We start from the raw sequence: 24,945 nt of genomic DNA, 5'->3' as shown, positions 1-24,945 counted from the left end.
TTTATGAATGCTAAAATTCTGTTGGCTTTGCTTGCAACAGCTTGGCATCGCATGCCATTGCTGAGCCTGTCATCTACTAGGACCCCTAGGTTCTTTTCCATCCTAGATTCCCCCAGAGGTTCTCCCCTATGTGAGTAGATTGCATTCATGTTTTTTCCCCACCCATATGCATTATTTTACATTTTTCTACATTAAACCTCATTTGCCATGTAGTTGCCCACCCCATTCATTTTTTCAGATCTTCTTGCAAGGTTTCCACATCCTGCAGAGAAATTACAGTATTGCCCTGCTTAGCTTAGTATTGTCTGCAGATACGGAGATTGAGCTGCTTATACCATCCTCCAGATCCTTTATGAATAAACAAGATTGGTCCCAGGACAGAACCCTGGGGAACCCCACTTTCCACACCGCCCCAATCCGAGTACTCCCCATTTATCACTATCCTCCGAACTCGCCCCTGTAGCCAGTTTTCAATCCATGTGCTCACCCTTTGGTCCATGCTGACAGACCTTAGTTTGTACAGTAAACCTTTATGGGGAACTGTATTGAATGCCTTTGCAAAATCCAGATACACCACGTACACACCAGATACACATTGAAAGCTGGAACTTGTGCTTTGCTGGTTTGTGGATCTACTTTTACTGTTGTTCATTCCCATTCAATGGGAACAACAAATCCACTGGCACTCAGCACACAAGGAGAAGGTTATAGCAACATTTCTCACAATAATAATTCAATATTCCAAGCATTAAACAAATAGGCTTTGCCACTGTCTGCTGCATATGGATTATATTGGGAATCAACTAAAAAACATAAGCATCACATTGGCCTCGTGAAGCACATAAAGCCATTTAGGCTGGGTTTACACTGTGTGTGGATTGGATGCGAGTTAAAAATAAAAAAGTTAAAAACACTATTTTTTTAAAATAGGCTTGAAGGTCAAGCTATACAGTGTTCCAATCATAGGATAAGTGAACACTTCAAAATTTCCATAGGCACAGCTCCCTCCTTAGATTTCACCCAAGAGGTAGCCCTTATTCTCTATACTTGTCCTGGATCAGTAGCAGCTGCAATAAATTCAATTGCTTGTTTATAACTTAATGATATCAGTGCGGAGGTGTTAACCATCCCACAGATTGCAAAGGGAAAGAACTGGTTGGGTCTAACCAATTTTTGTCTCGCACGCAGATGGTTAAACAGAGCCATTATACGGTTTTCAAAATAAGTTTTATAGTGTATTTACTTAAATGCTTTCAAACAATAGAGAAACAATTTCTTAGATGTATATAGTTTCACAGTTAATGTATGTGAACGCCAACACGTATCTATGAAATTGCAGTAATGGTAGTGGGAACGTAAAAGTTTGATGGATAAATTAATTGGAAAATTTAGGATGTCAGCCAATGTTTGGGGATTAAGTGTCTGAGCAACTCACAAACCACAGATGCTGCAGGCTAAAGCCTAAAGACAAAGAAAGGTGACTTCATTGTTTTATGAGTTGGAGAGAAGTCATTTCCTCGTTCCATGATGAATCAGCCATGTGATTACATTGAGACTAGAGGCAGTACAACGGGTGATACCCAATGACTCCTACTTCTCGAAATCGCTGTGCAACTGTACAAATACCAGCACAGAGCACCTCTTTGGGTGGAATCTTCTTCTTTTAGAAGTGTTTTTTCAGTTATAATTTGTACCGGTTTTGGAATTGCTTATATACTCGAAGGCGACCTACAGGCTACATTATATAATGATGGCATATGATTTTCATATAGAAACAGCAGTTAGAATTTTTTGCGATAGTGCACTCTTGGGCCCTAGATGTACAAGTAGTAATCACAGAAGAGATTGTGAAGAACTAAGCCATCAGTCAAGCATGCGAAGGACAATGTGCTGTCTAAATACAGCCCTGCCATTACACATTCAATTTCACATTTTTGTATCCTCTTGAAATGCTGCAGGTCAACAGACTGCAAGTCTATATGTTACAATTACTAAAACATTCTTAAAGAAAATTGGAGTGCAAGTGAAAAGGAGATTAAATAGATAAAAGCATATCTAACTCCAAATGCAAAAAAGGTAAGGTGCCTACATTAGTTTTTCATTTTCAGGCCCTTTTTTCCTTTATTTTCACCTGGTCATCCCATGATTAACACACTTCCTGTCCCTGGATGGCTACACTCATTCACTCCACTGCATCTTTGGAGGGATGCAACAAGCCAGCACTACAATGTATCATTTATTATATCAAACAGCTAAAAACAGCCTGACAGGGACACTAACGCATTTCAGCCACGCAGGGCCTTACTCAACTGAGTAAGGCCTTGTGTGGCTAAAATGCAGTTGTGCCCGGGGTCTACTGCGTTAATGAATATGGAGGTATTCTTCGTGCAAAGTACGCTCATCAATGCCTGGAACCAGTCGTGGACTGCGGTCATGTAAATAGCCAAACATTAAGGCAGTTCCCTGACTTAGAGTTTAGCCTCACTGTGTGTAGTGTTGAAGTGCAGAGTTCCTCTGACAAGTAGTTTGTCCTATGTTGTTACACACTGTACTTGAATGCTTTGCTTTAGGAGGGACATGCTGAGCCTGTGCCCACTCAACCAGTCCATCGCCCTGTTACCTCACTCCCAGTAACAGATTGGGCTCCTACCAAGCACATAGAACAGACCTCATGTGTGCCTCATGTGTGCTCATTAACTCCTTCCTTCCCTTACCTTGTGATCATGCCCAAGATCTCTGTAATGCTAGTCTGCTCCCAATGGCCATGGGAGATGGACTGCAGGAGAGGGAGCCAGAGCACCAACCCCCTTGCTACCGGAGGACCTAACACCTACCAGGTACCGTGCCTAACATCAGGTTGCTTTTTAGTTTGTTCTTCCCTTTGGTTATCCGTGGCAACTTTTTTCTCTTCTTGGTCTTGCCAAGTTAACCACTCATAGTGAGGTTACTCATATCCCATAGTGCTTTACAGACCCAGGTTCTTTGGAACACGACAGAACCAACATGCACCCCTCGAATAACTTCAGACCAGGCTCAAAGTGGTTGAAACAACTTTACTGTTGGAACTTTAACAAAACAGCATGACAGGCAAAAGTCCTTCTCCTATCCAACCCTACCCGAGGGAGGCGGTAAAAACATTTTCCCGCTGGGTCCGTACATAGTACAGACCTGACAGCAGGGGATATTACACACAATCCGGGGGCTGCAGCCATGGGGACTGTGTGTCAAACTGACAGGTAGAACTCCTGCCTGTTAGATGAGAGCATTTTGCGGCGGCGCTGCCGCCTGATTGCTCTCACACACCCCTGGTATCGGCGTCACTGCTGCCGCCATGCCCCGCCATGCTTACCGGGCTCCGCTTGTCCATCTGCAGGCCAGGAGCACCATGGCAGGTTTCGGTGGCTGGAGGGGAAGGAGAAGAATAGACACGTCCGCTCTCCTCCCCTTCTTGTGACCCGGAAAGCGTCATCTCAGACGTCACTTCCGGGTCAAGCTCTCTGTGTCCCTGTCTAGCTCAGCTGGGAAATAATGTTTTGCAATGTGATCCGTTTTGCAAAAAAATTAAGTTACACTCAAGCACATAAAATCCACCCACCCAAACATTTTGAGGCCCCCACCCCACATATACACACGCACGAACATAAGTGCATGTGTGCGCCTATGTGTGAAAACGTTGATTGAGATACACATTACATATCGCCACACACGCTGGAGTGAGAGCAATAATTCGAACACAAGACCTCCTCCGTAACACTACTACCTATAGGGGGCTTTTGAAGCGCTGCCTATAGAAAATATAGGGTACTGAAGTCTTACACCATTTCACGGGCACACAAAAATTTAAGGTTTAGCATGTTGGGTATCTATTTACTCGGTGCAACCTCATCTTAGATTTATTATTATTGGGTAATTTATAGCGTTTGTTTGCTCTAAAATTTATGTTAGTGTGTTTTTTTACTAAAATTTTCAGTTTCCTAGAACGTTGTGGTAATATTGTGTGACATAAAAAACTGTAACTACCACTATATTAGTCTCTAGGGTATCTGCTTTCAGAAAATATATGTTTGTGGGTTTTGTGTAATCTTCAAGTCTACGATTTTTTAAATGTGTGCAAAACATGCAAAAACGGCTCTGGCGGTGAAAGGGTTAAAGGGAAATCGGCATTTCTAATCAGGGCACTGATTATCAGTGTCCTGATTATCTGTGCAGTCCCACCAGTGCCCACAAGTGCTGCCAATTAATGCTAACCAGTGCTACCAATCAGTTCCCCCTAGTGATGCCAATCAGTGCCTCCTAATGTGTCACCTATCAGTGTCCATTAGGGCTGCCTATCATTGCAGCCTCATCAGTGCCACCCCATCAATGCAGCCTAATCAGTGAAGGAGAAGAATTACCTGTTTGCTAAAAAAAAAAAATTTCAAAATTTTCCATCTTTTTTGGTTTGTTTAGCAAAAAAAAAAAAAAAAAAAAAAAAAAAAAACAGTGGTGATTAAATACTGCCAATATAAATCTCTATTTGTGTGAAAAATAAATTCTAAAAAATTATTTTGGGTACAGTGTTGCATGGCCGTGCAATTGTCATTCAAAGTGTGAGAGCGCTGAAAGCTGAAAATTGTCCTGGGCAGGAAGGGGGTAGAAGTGCACAGTAGGCAAGTGGTTAAAGAGCAAAATAAAATATAGCAAAAAAAAATGAAAAATTTTCCCGTATACGTCATAACCATATGTGCCTTTGTCATGGAATCAGCACAGCAAACAAGATATACACAACACTTTACACCGGATACTTCATCTAGCTGCTGTCACGAGAACAGAGTTGTTGCAAATGTACACAGATGGCACAGCTTAATCTGGTGTAGACAAACAAGTGTGTGTTTTCATATGTCACCATCTCATTGTTTATGTTCTGTTGCAATTCTGTCCAACTTTAGTGCTCATATGCTGTGTACAGGCCAGAAAAGCGAAGGAAAACGCATTCATTTTATATGGTGTACTACTCCTGTCTTCCTTGCTAATTGAAGGCACTGAAAACTAGGTGGATTGTGACCCTGGAGGACTGAGTTACACAAGTATGCTTTAATAAACAGAGAAACAACAGTCTGCTATCAATATTATTGTGTTCCTATACAAGGCCATGGGATTCAGTATCCGATATCACCCTGGGGTCTCCATTGTCTAGCACTGATAAATCTATTGCTGCACATCTTCCTTTAGCTGTGCTACATTTATACCTGAAAAGATTTATAGAGAACAATTATAATGGTTACAAAACATCTTCCTGAAGATATAGTAATTAAGGATGTTTGTCCACCAAAACACCCTCTAATTGGCAGACCTGGTAGAGTCTAGAATTCATAATTGTAGAGCATTCGGCTTAACAGTTGCAGAATGGTAAACTCACTGACCTCCTTTCATTTCCTCTGTGCACTCTCTCTCCTCTCTTTCATTCCTATATAAGTATGACAACATATGATAAATTAGCTGCTTACACTACAATTTCCAAAGTTCACTATTTCTGAGTACCCATTTAAATGAAGAAAAATGAGGAAGGGAAAAATATAGCCCAATAAATCAACATTATCCGATGGGATTTCATTCGTTTGTACAGAAAGATACAAAGAACAACACGCTGTAGCATATGTTGAGTAGCATGATCAGATGACCCTTGTGACTTAACACCCGAAAATCCCTAGCCTCACCTATAGCCATGCATAGTGACAACTTCAAGATTGTATAGGTAGAAGTGGTGGAAAGGAGGTTGTCCACAGGTTGCTGGCTTGGGGTTTCAGGAAAATAGATAACTGTCCCCTGATCAGAGATTCTTACAAACTGAATTGATTATTGACAGTCAGACCCCAACACCTGAAGAAACTCAATGACCCTTTTAATTAAAGGATATACACAGAGAAGGTAAGCCCAGGCAGAAATAGCCTCATTCAATATTCTTGAAAGCAAATTGAGTGTTAGCAGAGATGTGAACACCACAATACTAAAGAAATCAGGTATAAAGCGTACACACCTAGGGATGCTTGCACATATAAGAGCTTTCATTGCCTTCCCCTATGCCTGAATGCCCACCATTCTGAATGGGGAAAGGTTCAAAGCTTCCAAGTAGTGTTGAAGCTTGCCTTCTTCCTTCCACTCCCTAGATCAGTGATTCTCAACCAGGGAATCACTGGTTGCTAGGGGTTCCTAGGTTGCTAGGGCTTCCTTCGGCATTGGGAAATTTCTGCCTCTCAGATAAGTTCCCACTCACACCATTGATATTTTTAGCTATCTGTAAGGAGGCAATTCTTTCCAATGACCACAAGTGTAAGGACCATTCCTCTCACTGGCCATCACATTAATGTATTGAGTTTTAGATTTCAAATTTTTAGAAGGGGTTCCTCGAAACTGGAGAACTTATTTCAAGGGTTCCTCTGTGTTGAAAAGGTTGAGAAAGGCTGCCCTAGATGTTTGTACTTTATATATGCTTGCAGCTCTTTTTCTTTTAGAATAGAGGGACTAAGGGAATGATTTATAACACGGAGGGGATATTGCCATCTGGTCTCGTTATACACTGCAAAGTTATGTCACATCATAGTAGGGTTGCCAAACCTGAACACTTTAGCAGCACAGGGCAAGTTTTTTTTTCGTAGTATACACTATAGAATTATAAAACACCTGGGACACCTGGTACAGTGGGTGTTGCCAAAATGCTCTTGCTGACATCACCACCCCCTTCTCCTCCGCCCAGAAATGCTCGACCTTCCCCCAGACAGTGGCCTGCAGCTCCCAGATGGGAACAAAGTTTAGTGATAGTGTAACTATCTGAGTTACTTCTGGAGCCACTGCCCAGTCTGAAAAAGGTGTCTGGGTTTCAGACAGACTGAAACCTACACACATGATTTAAAACTCAGACTGTCCGGGTGAATCCTGGACAGGTGGCAACCCTGCATCACCGTCTTAATTTGATATCCCATTAATAACATGCAGGCTGCAGTGTAGTGCCTTAGGTGTGTTTCAGAGTTCTCATGGCTTATTGCAAAAGACAACTATAACTGGAAGTGAGGCCATCACCTGCATGACAGGTTATGAGACTGGCATTTTTTACGCATTTTTTTTTTTTTTTAGAACGCCGATACAATGCTTCTGTATACTGACTGAAAGCACTTGAGGCAGATTGCATATCCAAGGAGTTTATACACACCACACCTCGGCAATTCATACATTCAGGTTGACAGTTGCCATCATCAGAATTGGTTACGCTCTGTTCCCTGTAGCCAGTGTTTAAGATTGCAACGCAACTGTACTTCATGACTTTGAAACACGCAATTAGAGTTCAGCAAAAAATCTTATAAAAAGGATACCCCCCCCCCCCCACACTAGATCTAGATTTAGAAATTGATAAAATACATGAGCTAGAGATAGAGGTGAACTATTCCAGAACAATTAGCTGCATAAAAACAAATCCAAAAACCCCAAATGGCCCCTCTTTACATCATTTTCAATTCAGAATAGTGAAATCAAACATTTTCAACAAACATTGGAGAGTCTTTTAGGAGGATTGCGTCATAGGACCACTATTGCCCAATAAGGCAGATGTAATACATAGAGGTATAGCTCCATCGCTCTAGATGAAAATCGCTCCCAATATCATTAAACTCTCCTTCTAGGCCCACATTTTTTCCACAACTTAACAGGGTACTAGCCATGTAAAAAAATTAACATGCAATACAATACTCACAATACTCATGGGAGGAAGAAAATCTTACATGAAATGTTACTCATCATTCCTACCCATTTAAGCCATTTATTACGTGCGCTACAAGAAATGTAGTTATCTAATAACTTGCCCTTGTGGCAAACACTATGTGGGCAGGACCACACACAGAGTTTTTCCCCTAGGTTTAATTAGCACATTTCAAACATAAAAAATGGCAAAAAGAAACAGTGTTTCAAACACTATGCTCAATTTCACCATAGAGTTCCAATGGGTACCCAGTTTTTGGCATTAGATCGTTATGTTCCACGATTGGAGCCCTATTGGATATACAATCTCAAATCCTATTTCCCCCATGGTATGAACGTGGGATATCAATGCCTTTATCAATAGGTCTTGATGTTCCCACACTCCATGTCGACCTACCTATCTGTTCAATTGTGTATATAGCCTTAGCGTTATAGTTAATTCCTATTTATTATCGGGTTGGTTTTTTCTTCATTTTCAATGAATGTTATGTTGGTGTCTGATCTCCCATCGGGTCTGACATTTATTTATTTTCCTATTTTTACTTTTTTATATAGTATAGGTATCAACATTTTTCATCCTAGTAAGGGACCATTTGGGTCTTTTTATTCAGTGAATCAATTTTGGCAAATGTCCACTAGATGGTGTATGTTTAACTCTTTAGGTCATGTTCAGTTATTTTGTGGTATTTTATTTCAATTTTGTTGAAAGTCCACTAGATGGTGTATGTCAAATGCCTTAGGTCATGTCCAATTTTATTAATCTATTGTAATTCCTCTTAATTTACCTTATTTATCATGGTTATTTTGTACATGCATTTTATTCCAGATTTTGTCTGATTAGTATACATATTTACAGTATGTGTTTAGGTTTCCAAGTCTGCAATTAAGTTTGGTTGTACCTATAACCTTTAACCTTGATTCTTGGAAGGGCATGTGAGTAGTCTCTTCATCACATGCCCCCTCAGGCTTTTATCCATTATGAGGCATGGAGCGCATGGTGTTCCAAGGCATCTCTTTTCTGATATCTAAGAAAAGACAGTGTGATGTATAGCGCACATTTCCATTGGGCTAACGAGCCTTGGCTCAGAATGAGGCTTGAGCCGCACTGCATCATATCCACTTTCTCACACGTTTACAGCGGCGTTTGAAGGTGAGGCATGGAACGCACACTTGCGCCATATTTGAACACCACAAAAGTGATATTCAGGTTCCCCTGTCATCAGATTTCATGCAAATGCTCATTGGCAGATACAGCTATATATACCGCAACGATTACACACAATCCTCACACCCCAGATGATGTACAATAGAATGAAGCGCATCAGGTGAAACTTGTGGAATCATTGCAATTGCCTAGAATTTAATAACAAGCTTGTTTTTTTTTCAGATTTGCTGTAAGTGTAAACCCCCGTGCGACATTGTTTTTTGTCCAATCCGCTGATACCATTCCAGTCGGTGGATTGTCAGTAAAAATTAAGAACAATGGTCTGGCAACTACTTGACTGAGTTCTCCAAGTACCCTCGGGTGCAAGCCATCTGGTCCTGGTGATTTATTAAGCCCTTTAGATCCACGCTATAGCTGAATGACAGCTACAACAAGGACCTACTTTGCCGGAAGGCTGGCAATAGACGTCCTCCTCTTTGCACGCTTCCAGGAGCGGGCGGCGCACGATCTGATCACCGAGTCAATGAGAGTCGAGTGATCACGGATCGGAGTACGGTCGATCCCGGCCCCTCACCACGTGATCAGCTGTCAGCCAATGACAGCTGATCACATGATTCAAATGGAAAATCAATAAAAAAATAAAAAAAATGTTCTCCTCACGCTGAAAAAAAGGCCAATCAAACCAGCTTCTGTGCAAGGGACATCGGTCCCAAAGAGGAAGAGAAGCCGCCTCATCTGTGCCAACCAGTACTGCCTACCAGTGCCCACAGTGCCAATCAGTGCACGCCAGTGCATAACAGTGCCAGCAATCAGTGCCACCTATCAATGTCCACAAGTGGTGCCAGTGTCTCAGTGCCACCTAGCAGTGCTGCCTATCAATGTGACCTACCAGTGTCGATCAGTGCCCATCACTGCCACTCATCAGTGCCACCTGTCAATGCCCAGTGCCACCTATCAGTGCCCACCAGTGCCACCTATCAGTGCTCATCAGTGCTGTCTCATCGGTGCCCATCAATGCAGCATATCGGTGCCCATCAGTGCAGCCTATCAGTGCCCATCAGTACAGCCTCATCAGTGTACATCAATGAAGGAGAAAAATTCCTTTTTTTTTTTTCTTCTTTTTTTGCTACTTCAGCGAGGCCCCAATCAACTTAACGTTCATTTAATGTTCCTTGTTTTCACATCATTGTAGCTTCTTTTTTTTTTTTTTTATTAATATTACAAACAAAGGCCTTTATTCAATATCCAGAGGGCCAATAAAGAATAAATATAAAAAAAAACCCACATTCAAACTATAGCCTACTCTATAGTCAAGTTAGTCAAAACTATCGCTCTCCTTCTTTACATGTTTTCGCCCCTCCCTTCCCCCCTCCCTCCACCCCCCCCCCCTCTAAATCCTATGCGGGTAAAAGGGTCAAAACCGCCTCCCATTCTATCTTATATTCTAACGTGCTCTGCATAGCTCCACGTTTTTTAGAAGTTTTCCCATTTTTGCCATTTATCTACTGTCAACAAATCTTTGTCACCGTGGCCAACCCTACGCCTAACCATTCGGTAAGTTTCTTCTACTGCATCAATCCATTCCCAGACTGATGGGCTTTCTTCTTTTTGCCAATTCTTGGGTATCAATCTTTTTGCTGCATTTAAAAGATGCGGGACTAATGACTCTTGATACTTTTTTGTTTCCCCTTTGGTTCCGTAGAATAATACAATCCAAGGATCTTCTAGGATTGTAATGTTAGTGATTTCTTTTACATAATTTAGGATCTTTTTCCAATAAATATTAATTTTTGGACAACTCCACCACAAGTGAGTCATCGTCCCTGCCACTTTACACCCTCGCCAACAATCCCCTGACTTACTCGGTTGGAATTTATGGATTTTATCTGGTGTAGCATACCATCTAGAGATACATTTGTAATTCATTTCAGCTGTAAAGCTATCCGCCGCCGATCTATGAGTTAGTTTGAAAATTTTTCCCTGTGTGCTTTTATCACATTGTGTGCCCAATTCCCTTTCCCATTTCTGTATAAAGGGTGGACTCTCCAGTCCCTCCCCCTCGGTCAGGAGCCCATACAGCCTCGAGACGGTCCCTTTTGGGTTATCTATCAGGCATACCTTCTCCAAAGGAGATAGCTCATTCTCAATGGCTGTGGTAGGCTCCCCACAAAGTGGGCCAGCTGGAGATACCTCCACTCATCTATTTTCCCTATTTCTCCTTTGTGTTTTAATTCGTGCAGTGACAAAATCTTCCTATTTTTTGTGATATCTTTAATCTGAACCTTTTCCTTTTTTAACCAACTCCCGCTATTAACTTTTAACCCAGGAGGAAAATATTCATTCTCTTTTAACTCTATAAGTGGGGAATTATACTGTCCATTCAGTTTCTTATAAACCCCATTCCAAACCTTAAGTGCGTTTTGTGTCAAAACATTTGTGTTTGGGTCCAGTGTCCTAAACTTTGGTGGATTCCACACTCTTATTCAACTGTGCCTTACTAAAAGTATTTTCTAAATTAACCCATCTCTTCCCCTTATTATTTTCCCTTATCCACTCAACTACTCTCGAGAGCACAATTGCTTTATAATATTTTTGGATATCCGGTACCGCTAATCCCCCTTTGTCCTTGCTTCGTATTAGTGTAGTAAAAGGTACTCTAGGTTTCTTATTATTCCAGATGAACCCCATTAATAGGGATTTCATCTTGCTGAAGTAATACTTGGGTACCTCTAATGGGATCATTTGAAACTTATACAAGATTTTTGGTACTATAAACATCTTTAATGCACTAATACGACCCATCCAAGTTAGTGATTTATTTATTAATCTATTACTTTCTTTCTTTACTTCGTCCAATAAGGGGATGTAATTTAATTTGTACATTTTTTCTATAGAGGTCGCTATTTTTATTCCAAGATAGTTCAATTCCTTCCGCCATGGAAACTCGAATTTTTTTTGAAGCTCACCTTTTTCCCATTTACCTATATTTAAATTCAGTATCTCTGATTTTGCTTGATTAATTTTAAAATTCGAGAGTTGGCCATAGTGTTCTACCACGTCCATTAATTTGGGCATGGAGACACTAGGCTTACTAATGTAAAATAATAGGTCGTCGGCAAAAGCAGCCAATTTATGTTCTTCCTTTCCTATTTCGAATCCCCTAATCTGTGGATCCTTACGAATTGTGGAAAGCAGCGGTTCCAGGGACAGTACGAACAAAATGGGTGATAAGGGGCACCCCTGCCTCGTTCCATTTTTCATCTCAAAAGGTGAGGACAGCCTACCATTTACCCTTACTCTAGCAATCGGGTGATTATATAATGTCCCAATCCTCTTAATCATTTTGGGGCCCACTCCCATTGCTCCCATTGTCTGAAACATAAAGCCCCAGTCTACCCTGTCGAAGGCCTTCTGGGCATCAATCGACAGAAGCAGACTGGGGCCTCTCCTTGCATCCACCTGTGACAGAAGGAGCACGGTTCTCACTCCATTGTCCCTTCCCTCTCGTCCTGATATAAAGCCCACCTGATCTGGGTGTATTAATGCACTCATCAAGGCCTTCATTCTCCCCGCCAGCACTTTAGCAAAAAGCTTTGTATCGGCGTTGAGCAATGATATAGGCCTATAATTAGAACATATCGTCTCGTCCTTCCCCTCCTTCCGAATTATGGTTATAGAGGCTGACACAGCCTCTTTGCTCATTTCGTAATCTACACCAAGTCCGTTCATGTATCTACAAAGATGTGGAATCAATATTTTCCTATATTTCTTATAATAATATAAAGTAAACCGTCCGGACCTGGGCTTTTCCCCGTAGCTGAATCCATAAGTGCCTTGTTTAGTTCCTCCTCTGATATGGGTCTGTCTAACATTTCCTTTTCAAGCTCCGTGATTTTTGCTGTCACTCTTTGAACGACATTTGCAAGGTCATACAACACTGTATCCAAATTACATTTTTATCATTTATTCCCCGCAAATAGAGCTTTCTTTTCGTGGCATTTTGATCACCTCTGGGTTTTTTATTTTTTTATTTAAAAAATTAAAGCCCGAAAATGTTTGAAAAATTATTTTTCAAACAAAAAACGAAAAATTCTTTTTCAAACATTTTCGGGCTTTAATTTTTTAAATAAAAAAATAAAAAACCCAGAGGTGATCAAAATGCCACGAAAAGAAAGCTCTATTTGCGGGGAACAAATGATAAAAATATAATTTGGATACAGTGTTGTATGACCTTGCAAATGTCGTTCAAAGAGTGACAGCGCTAAAAGCTGAAAATTGGTCTGAGCAGGAGGGGGGTTTATCTGCCCAGTAAGCAAGTGGTTAATGTTAAGTTTCCCAAGTTCAATTCTGTCCTCTGTTGGCCATGAGGGTGCTTCCTGTGATGTGTCACGAGGATAAACATTGCAGCCACCCTAATTGCACCCTTAAATTTCTTGTTGCATTCTTTATAAAGTCTGAATGCTGATGAAGATCGCTCAACCTTGTATTTTTTGAAGGCCTTCTCTTTTGCTTTTAAGCGCATTTTTACATTGGAGTTAAGCCATCCAGGACTTTGGTTCGCTCTTTTAAATTTATTACCCAATGGGATGCACTGGCCCTTATTTAATATGCTCTTAAAGAAAACCCATCTCTCCTCCATGTTTTTTGTTCCTAAGATTTTATGCCAATTTATGCCTTCTAGCAAGGTTCATAGTTTAGAGAAATTGGCTCTCTTGAAATTCAGCGTCTTTCCCCATATGTTTGCCATTTGTGTGATTTATACAGAAGCCAATTGACCTGTGATCGCCGTTTCCTAAATTACCCCATAGTTCCACATCCATGATCAGGTCTGTATTGTTGGTAATCAATAGATCTAGTAACGCTTTATTTCTAGTTGGTGTGTCTACCATCTGACCCACAAAATTGTCCTGCAAGGCATTTAGGAACTGGTGAGCCTTAGACGAATGTGTGGTTCCCTCCACCCAGTCTATGTCTGGATAATTAAAATCCATGTCTCCATAATTAAAATAAAAAAATGTTGGGTACTGTACAGTTCTAGAGGCTGCTGACCAGCAACCGTGGGGTCTTGCTGGACATTTGATTCAGGGAGCAGCATTTGGCCTGGCCAGATAACTTGTCTCCCTTCTGCTCAGCAGCAGCCAAAACAAAAAAGACAGAGGACCATCCAGAAGAATGCATATTTATTAACAGATCCAGTCCAATGTGAAGAGAGAAACAGCAAGGTAAAGTAAAGATGTATGATGTAGAAGAGAATAAAATTTTAGATATGAACAAAATGACTGTAAAATCACAAAACCCGTCTTTTGCAAGTAACTGCTATTTTTATACAATGCAAGTGTTCACAGAAAATGCTAAAAATCATTCCTGGAGGTCAGTGGTTTAAGAAAGTGGTACAAAGGAAAGATGTCCTAAAATATGAATTGCAGGACAGACTCTTCGCTTAGAGAGTGAAGTTAAACTGATTTTTGTACAAGAGAAAGTTCAAAGATGAGAGTTAATATGATAGTTTCTTTAAGTGTGCCAAAGCTACTAAGTGGTTGAACAGGGGCAGTTCCAGACCACAGTGGAGAGATTATATTTGAGAGCATACATGGTAACACCTTGAAATGGATAATAAAACAGCTCAAGTTCAAAATAAGGGGACATCTGGAATAAATCACTCAATCTTCACTAGACCCAGTACATGGAAGAGAAGAATCATCAGTGATTATGATAAAGGAGATCCTTGCACTGACCTGTGCAGAGCAGTAAAGATTGTCTTAGCCCTTGTACACACGGTCGGAGAATCAGTCGGAATGTGTCCTATAGGACCGTGTCGTCGGATAATCCGACTGTATGTGGTATGCATCGGACTGATTCCGTTGGAATATCCATCGGACCCAATTTTCCAAAACGTTGGAAATATTTCCCGACCAACTGGTTCGATCGGACATACTCCGATCATGTGTAGAGAATTTTGATCGGACCAAGTGCCACGCATGCTCAGATCAAATTCCTACATCAAAGCTATTGGCTACTAGCCTGAACGTAGTCCCATCGTAACTAAATTACGTCATCACGTTCTGAATGATCGCATTTTTCGACAACTTAGTCCGACCGTGTGTATGCAACAGTTTCGGACAAGATCCGACAGACAAAATCCGACGGATTTGGTTGTCGAAATCTCCGACTGTGTGTACAGGGGCTTAGGGTGGCTTGATCAGTACATGAAAGGGAATCAATTTAACATGCAACAATATATCTGTGAAACTATGCAGAATGCACCAAAGAAAGAAATTATATCTGATCTATACCCATGGGAGACACAAGAATCTTGTTTAGCAGGTAAGTTAATGAACCAGTTCAGTACCTTATAACCTGAAAATGAATTACCTACAAGGTCAAAAACTGAATTGTTGGCTTTATATACAGCTTTCAGTTTGAGAAATCACAAAAGTTGTATAGGTTTAAGAGCTGCGGAGTTAGGAAGAATTGCTAGATCTGAACGGTTGCCTTGCTTGCATTGTGATTACAGGAGTTTGGCTGCTGGGCATGGGCGCCATTCAAAGGATGCATTGCATTTCCCCAATTACTGTACAGTATTCTCTGATTGAACAAGGTAGAGAGAATCAAATAATATGTATAACAGCGCCACAACACTCACCAAGAAACCCAAAACTAAACTAGACATTCAGTCATTTTGTTAAGCCCTCAAATCATAATCCTATATAGCAAAAGGCAGCGCTATTCCAAACCCCATCTTCTAATCCATACCCACCCCCCACAAAATTAGATTAGTGTGCACTGACCAACTATAAAGTGTTAGTACAAAAAAATTGCAAATATTGCATCAAAAGAATTGTCCGAACATAGCACATACAGTATCTCACAAAAGTGAGTGCACCCCTCTCATTTTTGTAAATATTTTATTATATCTTTTCATGTGACAACACTGAAGAAATGACACTTTGCTACAATGTAAAGTAGCGAGTGTACAGCTTGTATAACAGTGTAAATTTGCTGTCCCTTCAAAATAACACACAGTAGAGCTGCACGATTCTGGCTAAAATGAGAATCACAATTTTTTTGCTTAGAAGATAGATCATGATTCTCATGGCGTAACATCATCTTTCACATTAAAACAAAAAAAAAAAAAATTGGGCTAACTTTACTTGTTTTTTTTTATTTTTATTTTTTATTTTTTTATTATTCATTGCGTTTGAAAGACCGCTGGGCTAATACAGTGTGATATAAAATATTGCAGCAATTGACATTTTATTCCCTAGGGTCTCTGCTAAAATATATATAATGTTTAGGAGTTCCAAGTAATTTTTTGGCAAACAAAATGGATTTTAACATAAAAAACAAGTGTCAGAAAAAAGATTTAGACTTTAAGTGGTTAAAACTTCCTACATTAACACTTGGCAGACTGCCTGGATTTTTTTTTTCACACACAAGTTTATCCCTTTGAGCTAAGAAGAAAGAGTTAGTTACAATGTTTCATGTTAAAAACTTGGCAGACTGCTTGGATGTTTTCTTTTGACAGCTGCATGAGCAGTTAAGTGTCTCCGCTTGTTATATGAAAGAATCTGAAAACTCTGCAATAGAAATCGGGTTGAATCGAAATCACAATTTTTTAACGATTAATTGTGCAGCTCTACACACAAATTGGGCCCAATTAGCCATTTTCTCTCCCTGGTGCCATGTGACTTGTTAGTGTCACAAGGTCTGAGGTGTGAATAAGGAGCAGGTGTGTTAAATTTGGTGTTATCACTCTCACTCTCTCATACATATACACACACACACTCATATATATATATATATAGTTACATAGTTAGTAAGGTTGAATAAAGACTCCAGTCCATCCAGTTCAACCTGAGTGAGTGTCTACAATTGTCCCTATCCCTGTACATTGCACACTCACACCAGTCCCTACCCTTAAGGAGCACACAATCCAAGGTCCCCATTCATACACTAGGGCCAATTTGGGACAGAAGCCAATTAAACCTACCTGCATGTTTTTGGAGTGTGGGAGCAAACCGGAGTACCCGGAGGAAACCCACGCAGGCACAGGGAGAACATTCAAACTCCAGGCAGGTAGTGCTGTGGTTGGGATTCAAATCAGCGACCCTTTTTACTGCTAGGTGAGAGTGCTACCCACTACACCACTGTGCCGCCCCATATGTGTGTGTGTGTGCTATGTTTGCCCAGCTCTTGATTAAATATTTGCAATTTTTTTTGCATTAGCACTTTATAATTTGTCTTTGCACATTAAAGTGGTTGTAAACCCTTACAAACCACTTTGACCTACAGGTAAGCTTAAGGCTTACCTGTAGGTCCAAGAAATATCTCCTAAACCTACACGGTTTAGGAGATATTTGCCAAAAGACAGGCACCGATGTCTACGGCACATGCACCATAGACAGAGGCACGCAGGCGAACTGAGCGCGCCTCTGTCAACGGCGATATGCTGCGAGTGGCGGCTCCCGTGCGCATGCACGGGAGTGACGTCATTGCGGCTCTGTCGAATGACAGCGCCGGAGCAGCAAGACCCACCAAGAAGATGGAGGCTCCGTACACAAGGGGACAGCGGTGACATCGCTGGCTCCTGTGTCAGGTAAGTGACACATAATGGGTTACTATGCGATGCATAGTAGCCCATTATGCTTTACCTTTGCAGGGAATCAAAGAGGAAGTAAACTCATCAGGGTTTACATCCTCTTTAATATTTTGTGGGTGGTATGGATTAGAAGGGGGTAGTTGGAGTAGCACTGCCTTTTTCTTTTTTTTTTTTTTTACAATAAAGTTTTTATTTATCAAATTCAAAAGACACAAATATGACATCAGAGTGCACATCAATAAGCAGCCAATACAGGGCACAGAATGACCAGTAACAGTATGCAAAGACGAGACAAATTAAGCATAACATAACACAAAGTAACGTCAATCTTGTATAGGCTGTCTGAGCATATTCGTTTCACTGTTATTTCGTTGTAGATCAAATTACGATGTTTTAGTGTCTTTTAATCAAAAAGAAATAATTACGAAACAATTAAGGGGGTAGATGGGGGAAGGGAAATTAGGGGTAAGGGAGGCAAAGTGAAAGACGAAAGAAGAAAAAAGGAAGAGAAACAGCAAGGTTAGAAGAGCGGGAAGAGGTATAGTGCAGCAAATAGAGCTTACGGACTGGGCCACCCCACAGCCCTTCGAGTCTACTTTCAGTCACACCAGCCAGGGATGAGAATCCATGCCTTGGGGCATGATTCAGTCTCGATCACCGCGCACTCACCCTGTACTCAAATCCCGAAAGGCGTCAGAATACTTAAACTGGACCCAAGGGGACCAAGTCTTGTGAAATTTATCCGCCGTGTCTTTAGCTGTAGCGAGCATCTCCTCCAGAGAGAAAATATGGTTAACTGAATGTACCCACTCTCTGACTGAGGGTACCGTAGTTAATTTCCAGTATTTAGGAATCAGGGATTTAGCCGCTATCAACAGGTACTTAGATAAAGATCTGTTGTATCTGCCCAGCGACCAGTCTGATATTTGCAAGAGACAACACTCCGGTGAGAGAGTTAGTGTGGTATTAGTAATATTGCGAATTAAATCGCAGATCATGCTCCAGAAACTAGCTATCCGGGGGCAACTCCACCAAATATGCAGCATGTCTCCCGCCGCCTCCCCACAGCGCCAGCAGAGGTCAGAGGATGCTGGATACCAACGCTTAACTTTAGACGGGGTGGCGTACCATTGTGAAAGTAATTTGTAAGCATTTTCCTGTAGCCTGGTGCTTATAGTGCCTTTGTGTGCCAGGATGCATGCATTGCGCCACTGTGTGTCCGTGAAATGAGTCCTGAGGGCCCTCTCCCACGCACCCTTAAATCTATCCGGCTCCCTGTGGACCAGCTGCTGGAGACATGCGTACATAAAGGAGGTTGACTTCTCCAAGGGGGTGCCTTGGAGGCAGATCTTCTCAAAAGGTGTCGGGTCCCTGAGCACAGCTGCCTTCCTTGCAGGCGCTAGAAGATAATGGCACACCTGTCTATATTTCCAAAATGACAATGTTGTAAGAGGGAGGCTACCCGTAAGGTCTTCAAAAGGGAAGAATCTTTCCCCGCCGTACCAGGTGTGAAGCTAGCAACGGGGAGTCAGCAGTGTGAGAGAAGTCAGTCGTGGACATGCCCGGGTGAAAATCCGGATTCCCCCGGAGAGGTGTCGGAGGACCCGGGGAGGAGGCAAAGTCATGGTAAGAGGTCAGCTTGTGGAAAATCCGTAATGTAGCTCCTATGAGGGGGTGTTGTGACAGTTCCCTAGGGCAGCTGGCCTTCGGGATCCAAGGGGAGAAGCGCAATGGAGATCTAGACACCCCCTCTTCTATTGAGATCCAGTCTTTGCTGTCAGCATGGCAATTCCAGTCGACTATTCTGGCTAGGTGAGTGGCATAATAATACAGTTTGAAATTCGGGAACCCCATCCCGCCCGCTGCCTTCGGTTTCGTCAACAGATGTAGACTAATTCGCGGTCTTTTTTGGGCCCACAGGAATTTCCAAAGTAAGGATTGTAGCTGTTTAAAAAAGGTGACTGGGAGGTCGATGGGCAGAGTGTGAAATAGGTAAAGAAGTCGTGGGAGTGTAATCATTTTGATGAGTGCGGCCCTTCCAAACCATGAAAAGAGGCCCCGCGACCACCTAGTCAGGTCTAGTTCGATCTGCCTCAACATGGGCTTAAAATTAAAAGAGAAAATCTTGCTCAACTGCGGGGTAAGCTTGATGCCCAAATATGTCAAGGCGTCCGTCACCCATTTAAATGAGGTATTCGATTGTGTCTGCGCCAACACTTCCGGGGGGAGCGTCAGATTCATGGCCTCCGACTTAGTATAATTAATCTTGAGGTTTGAAATGTAGCCGTATACTAGGAAGGCCTGCAACAGGTTCGGGATCGAAGTATGTGGGTGGGTCAGAAAAAACAGCAAATCATCCGCATAAGCAGCGATTTTACAAATCCTCTGCCCTACAGGGAAACCTGAAATAGAGGGTGTGTTGTTAATCGTGCGAATGAATGGCTCTAGGGTGAGGATAAACAAAAGCGGGGAGAGGGGGCACCCCTGCCTCATCCCGTTCCGAATCTGCACTGGATCAGACAGGGTCCCATTAATCTTCAATTGGGCAGTTGGATTTTGGTAGAGGGAAGAAATCCAGGAAAGCATGCTGGGGCGTAGCCCTACGTGAGTGCATGTGGCAAGTAAAAAGTCCCAAGCCACTCTATCGAAGGCCTTCTCCGCGTCCGTGGACAGGAGAAGGCCCCCAAACCGAGCACTCTGACAAAGGTGAACTAGATTCAAGGCCTTCGTTACGTTATCCCTGGATTCCCTCCCTGGCATGAACCCTGCCTGCTCCGGGCCGATCAGTTGGGGCAGAAAATATCTCAGTCGGTTTGCGATGATTTTAGATAGAATTTTTAAATCCAAATTAAGTAGGGAGATGGGACGATAGCTGGCGCACAACGTGGGGTCCTTCCCCGGCTTGGGAAGCACCGTAATATAGGCTCCCAAAAAGGTCCCCGGAAGTTGATGGGGCTCTCTTAAGGAGTTGAGGGTTCTCAAGAGAGGCTGTTCCAACATATCCGAAAAAGCCTTATAGTAGTGCGCCGTCAGCCCATCAGGGCCAGGACTCTTACCCGGTTTAAGGCTTTTTATCGCCCCCAGTAGTTCCTCCGAGGTAACCGGACCCTCCAGGGAATCAGCGTCGTCAGGAGAGAGCGTAGGCATGCCACTCCGGGTCAGATAATCCCGAATGATATGACCCCTCTCCCCGAGCAGCTCCCCGGGTTTATGCTGAGGTGGGATATTGTAGAGGTCACTATAAAACCGGTGGAAACTGTCAGCAATCTGATCCACACGATTCGTCAACGAACCGTCTGCCTTTTTAATTGCCAGAATGTTATTGGCGAGGGCAGCCTCCTTAACTGCCCTGGCCAACAGCCTCCCGCCCTTGTCGCCATGCTCGTAATATATTTTTTGTTTTAGAAAAAGGGTACGCTTACTCTTAGTCTCTAGAATATCTTTCAACTCCGACCTCGCCTCAAGCAGTTCCTGTGCCACTAGAGTAGCCCGCGACCGCTTATGTTGGGACTCAAGCTGAGCAATTCTTGAGGAAAGGGTAGCCACCTGAGCTTCCGCCTTCCGTTTGCGGGCTGCCCCCGCTTTGATAAACTCCCCCCTCATAACACATTTATGTGCTTCCCAAATAGTCAGGGGTGAAAGCTCATCTGAGGCATTTTCTCGGAAATAGTTACGAAGGGCCTCCGTCAGCGTCGGGAGTAGCTCAATGTCAGTCAGCAATGAGGGGTTCAGTCTCCAGGTGCAAGGTCTAGGCCTCAAGTCAGAATGCGTCAGGGAAACCGAAACCGGGGCATGGTCCGAGATGGTCTGGAGCCCGATGTTAGAACTCTGGGCAGTCAACAGGTCTCGCTGCGAAATAAAGATGTAGTCAATACGAGCATACTTATCGTGAGGTGCCGAATAGCAAGTAAAGTCTCTACCAGTAGGGTTGAGTGTGCGCCAAGTGTCAATTAAAGTCAAAGAATGTAATACCCTTTTCACCTGTTTCAAAGTACGGTAAGTTAAGCTTGACTTTCCCGTGGAAGTGTCCTGAATCGGGTTAAGTGGTACATTGAAGTCACCCCCCAATAAAATGCACCCTGTAGCAAAGCTCTTTAATTCACTTACCACTCGCCTGCAAAAGGATGCATGTGCACTATTGGGGAAGTAAACGTTAGCTAGTGTTAAGGGCGTGGAACCCCACATGCCCTTTAGAAACAAATATCTGCCACCGGGATCCGACAACTGCTGAGTGACCTCAAAACCGGCCGATTTGTGAAGGAGAATCGAGACTCCTTTCGTTTTTGCTTGCGGATTAGTAGCATGGAACACCCACGGGAAATGTTTGTTAAATAACCTAGGAATTTGATCAGATCTGAAGTGTGTCTCCTGCAAATATACAAACATGGGTTTTACCTTATTCAACTCCCGGAGGATTGAGACGCGCTTTTCAGGTGTGTTCAAACCACGAACATTATGCGATATCAAAGTCGGGCTGGGGCCCAGCGACGAGTACGCCATAACCAAGAATTCAAAGCCGTCCGAGGGCGGCCCACTCTGTGGAGATAAACAAAAGGGAGAGACCGTAAAAGATGACAGTAAGGGGAAAGAGGGGAAGAAGATGGGTAGAAGTAAGAAGAAGAGAAAGGAACAAGGACAAAAAGGAGGGTAGGATAAGGTAGGGGAACGTCCTGTACACAGGGCGTATCAATCAAAGTGAGATCTTGCCTGCAGAGCTCTGAGCTGCAAGCCGAGACAAAAAAAAGGGAGCAGGGAGCGGTACATGCAACAAAAACCCCCAACTATACCGCTATGCCCTATTTGTGGGGTACGTGGGAGGAACACCACAGAAGGAGTAAGTGCTCACAGTGATACCAAAAAAGAGGGAAAATGGGAAACAAAAAATACAAAAACACGGAGTCACCATAAGGGGGACTCACAAGCCCTAAGTTGAAGCAAAACAAGGCAAAAGAACATTTCCTGGCCGGAAAATAACAGCCACTAAGTGGCGGGACATGCTGCTTAGTGCTACTAGCTCAAAAAGAAAAAAGGAAAAAACAAACACATCATGTCCCTGAAAAACCTCTGGTCAATTGCCAGTTCAAACAATCAAAGAAAAAGAAAAGTCAGGCAAGATGAATAGCATTCCCCCAGTCCTTCAAGCAGGGTCCCGGCTCCTTGACTGCCGTGCAGGGAACTGAAGGCGTCCCCCCGCTCCAGCACCCATCCTGCCACCTCTGCTCTTTTTCATGGGGGGTTTGGCCGGGGAAGAGTGGGGAGAGCTGTCCGGGCTAGCGTCTTGTGGAGGATTCCGGAACTCAGCATACCAATCCGGGAGATGAACACAGGGGATATTCAGTGCTGCGCAAAAATCTGGAAGCTCTTCCGGGAGCCTGAGTAATAGTTGTCTTCCATTAAAGGTGACCTGTAGGGCGAACGGAAAACGCCACTTGTACACAATGCCTCTCTCTCGCAGTACTTCCAGGAGGGGACGTAAGGCCCTCCTATTTTGCAGAGTGATGGGTGACAAGTCCTGGAAAAGTGCCAAATCACAATCATTGAATTGAATACGGTCATTTTTCCTTGCTTGGCTGAGAATCTCCTCCTTCAAAGGAAAGTTCTGGAGGCAACAAATGATGTCTCTTGGTGGGGCCGTGTCTGATGGTCTTGCGCGAAGGGCCCTGTGCGCACGAACAAATTCGATAGGGGTATCAGCCGGGTTCTCCAGCAGGTTGTTGAAAATGGAGCGTAGGGCCGAGGATATCTGGTCAGGGGCCACCGCCTCCGGAACCCCCCTCACTCGAATGTTACATCGCCGACCCCTATTATCAAGGTCCTCTAGGTGCCTGTTAATGGAGATAAGGTGTGCAGTATGTGAGGCCGTTGTAGCTTCCAGTCTGTGCACCGCCTTATCTCTCCTATCCTCCGCTCTCTCCATGGTGGCCATTTTTTCATTCAATGAAAGGAGGTCAGCCTTAAGGTCAGTAATGGCAGAGAACAGGGTATTCTTAATGTCCGATGCTATAGCAGTCATGTCACCCAGCGTGAGAGGGTGGGCAGGGTTGCTGTTCCCACTAACCAGGTCGTCTACGGTACCTTGTGATCCATCGCTCATCTCCTCCTCGTCGCCTCGTGGCAGCGCCATCTTGCGCGGAGTGGAGCGGTCAGCGCGGGCCTGCATGAGGAATAAATCCTGTATATTGCGGGTTTGGGACGAAGCAGATTGTCTCCGCGATCTAGTCCCCGGGTTGTGCCGAGCTTGCTTGCTCATTTTCAGCGTCCGGTTCGGCCAGGAAACACGCTAACGGGCTGTGAGTCTCCAGGAGCTCCTCACTGAGCAGCCATTCCCTCCGCGCGCCAAGCCACGCCCCCACTGCCTTTTTCTATATATGATAATAAGGTAGAAAGAATGATGTTACTGCCCCAGGAATATCCCAAAAATATCCATACCTAGAATTCCTTTTTTAAGCCAGTAAAAGGTAAGCTGCAAATTTTAACTATTTTGCTTAAGTTATGCAATTTGCAAAAGTGGAAATACACTTTAAGTTTAATACAAGTTTGCAGTAATTATGCTATCTGACATCAGATCCTGTCTGTCAGACAAAGTTGAAGGACATGCCCTGAAGCTAAAAGAATCAGTAGGAGATTATGTGGCAGATCTTGTGTTAAGTCTTTTATAACCACCTTTTTGCATTTGACGTTGCAAGTCCAGTATACAGTCATTACGTCGATACAGGTTAATTTAGTGGGGGTTTTTTGTTATCACTATGTGGAAAAATATTACTGCCGTACCATTTCTTTGTTATCGTGCATCTATTCCCCCCCCCCCCTTTTTTCGCTTTTTTTTCTGCAAGAAATGGTAGAAACTCCCAAACAAAAAAATGTTTAGATACACTTATTGTTGCAATCAATTTGGATACATTCAGTTTTTGTGTCAAACCTCTAATGCAGCCTTTTTCAACCTTGTTATCTCACTCAAAGAAACCATTATGTATAAAAATGATATAATATGGTATGCCTAGCATATTTCACACTCTAGGCAGCTAAGTTTTACACCGATACCCTGTACGACATTTTTAGTAGTAATTTTGAAATTAAGAAAATGGTAATAACTAGGGTTGCACCAATACTAGGATCGGTATCTGCACAAGTATCGGTACTCATGCACATGCACTGATACCGGAAACCAATACTTTCAGGCTCGGTTCTTTGAGCTGTGAGTCTCCCCTGTTCACAGCTGAAATGTTAAAGAAGTCCGGTAATTGGAGCTGTCAAAAAAAAAGCAGCCGGTAATGTTTATTAACAACATTGCTCGGCCGCTGAAACACTCAAAAAGAAACAATGTTGCTTTTTATTTGAATCTGTTTCTTCATCTGCAGATCAAAGGGATGAACAAATGTTCCTCTGTTTAACCCTTTATAAAACCTTAATTTACTCTAATCAGGCTTAACTCCCGATTCTGCTCCATTTAATT

At 42.8% G+C, this 24,945-nt stretch overlaps 1 protein-coding gene across 3 annotated transcripts in view; it reads right to left on the bottom strand.

The window, feature by feature from the left end:
* Positions 1–24,945, bottom strand: part of PAK6 (p21 (RAC1) activated kinase 6) — a 256,971-nt gene that overhangs the window by 56,456 nt on the left and 175,570 nt on the right. The window lies entirely within an intron of this gene.

The sequence above is a fragment of the Lithobates pipiens genome, unplaced genomic scaffold, assembly GCF_037356315.1.
Source record: "Lithobates pipiens isolate NorthernLeopardFrog02 unplaced genomic scaffold, aLitPip1_a1.2 Scaffold_30, whole genome shotgun sequence".
Classification (NCBI taxonomy): Eukaryota; Metazoa; Chordata; class Amphibia; order Anura; family Ranidae; genus Lithobates; species Lithobates pipiens.
Note: the sequence above shows the minus strand (reverse complement) of the source record. Positions and strands in the feature narration are given on the sequence as shown.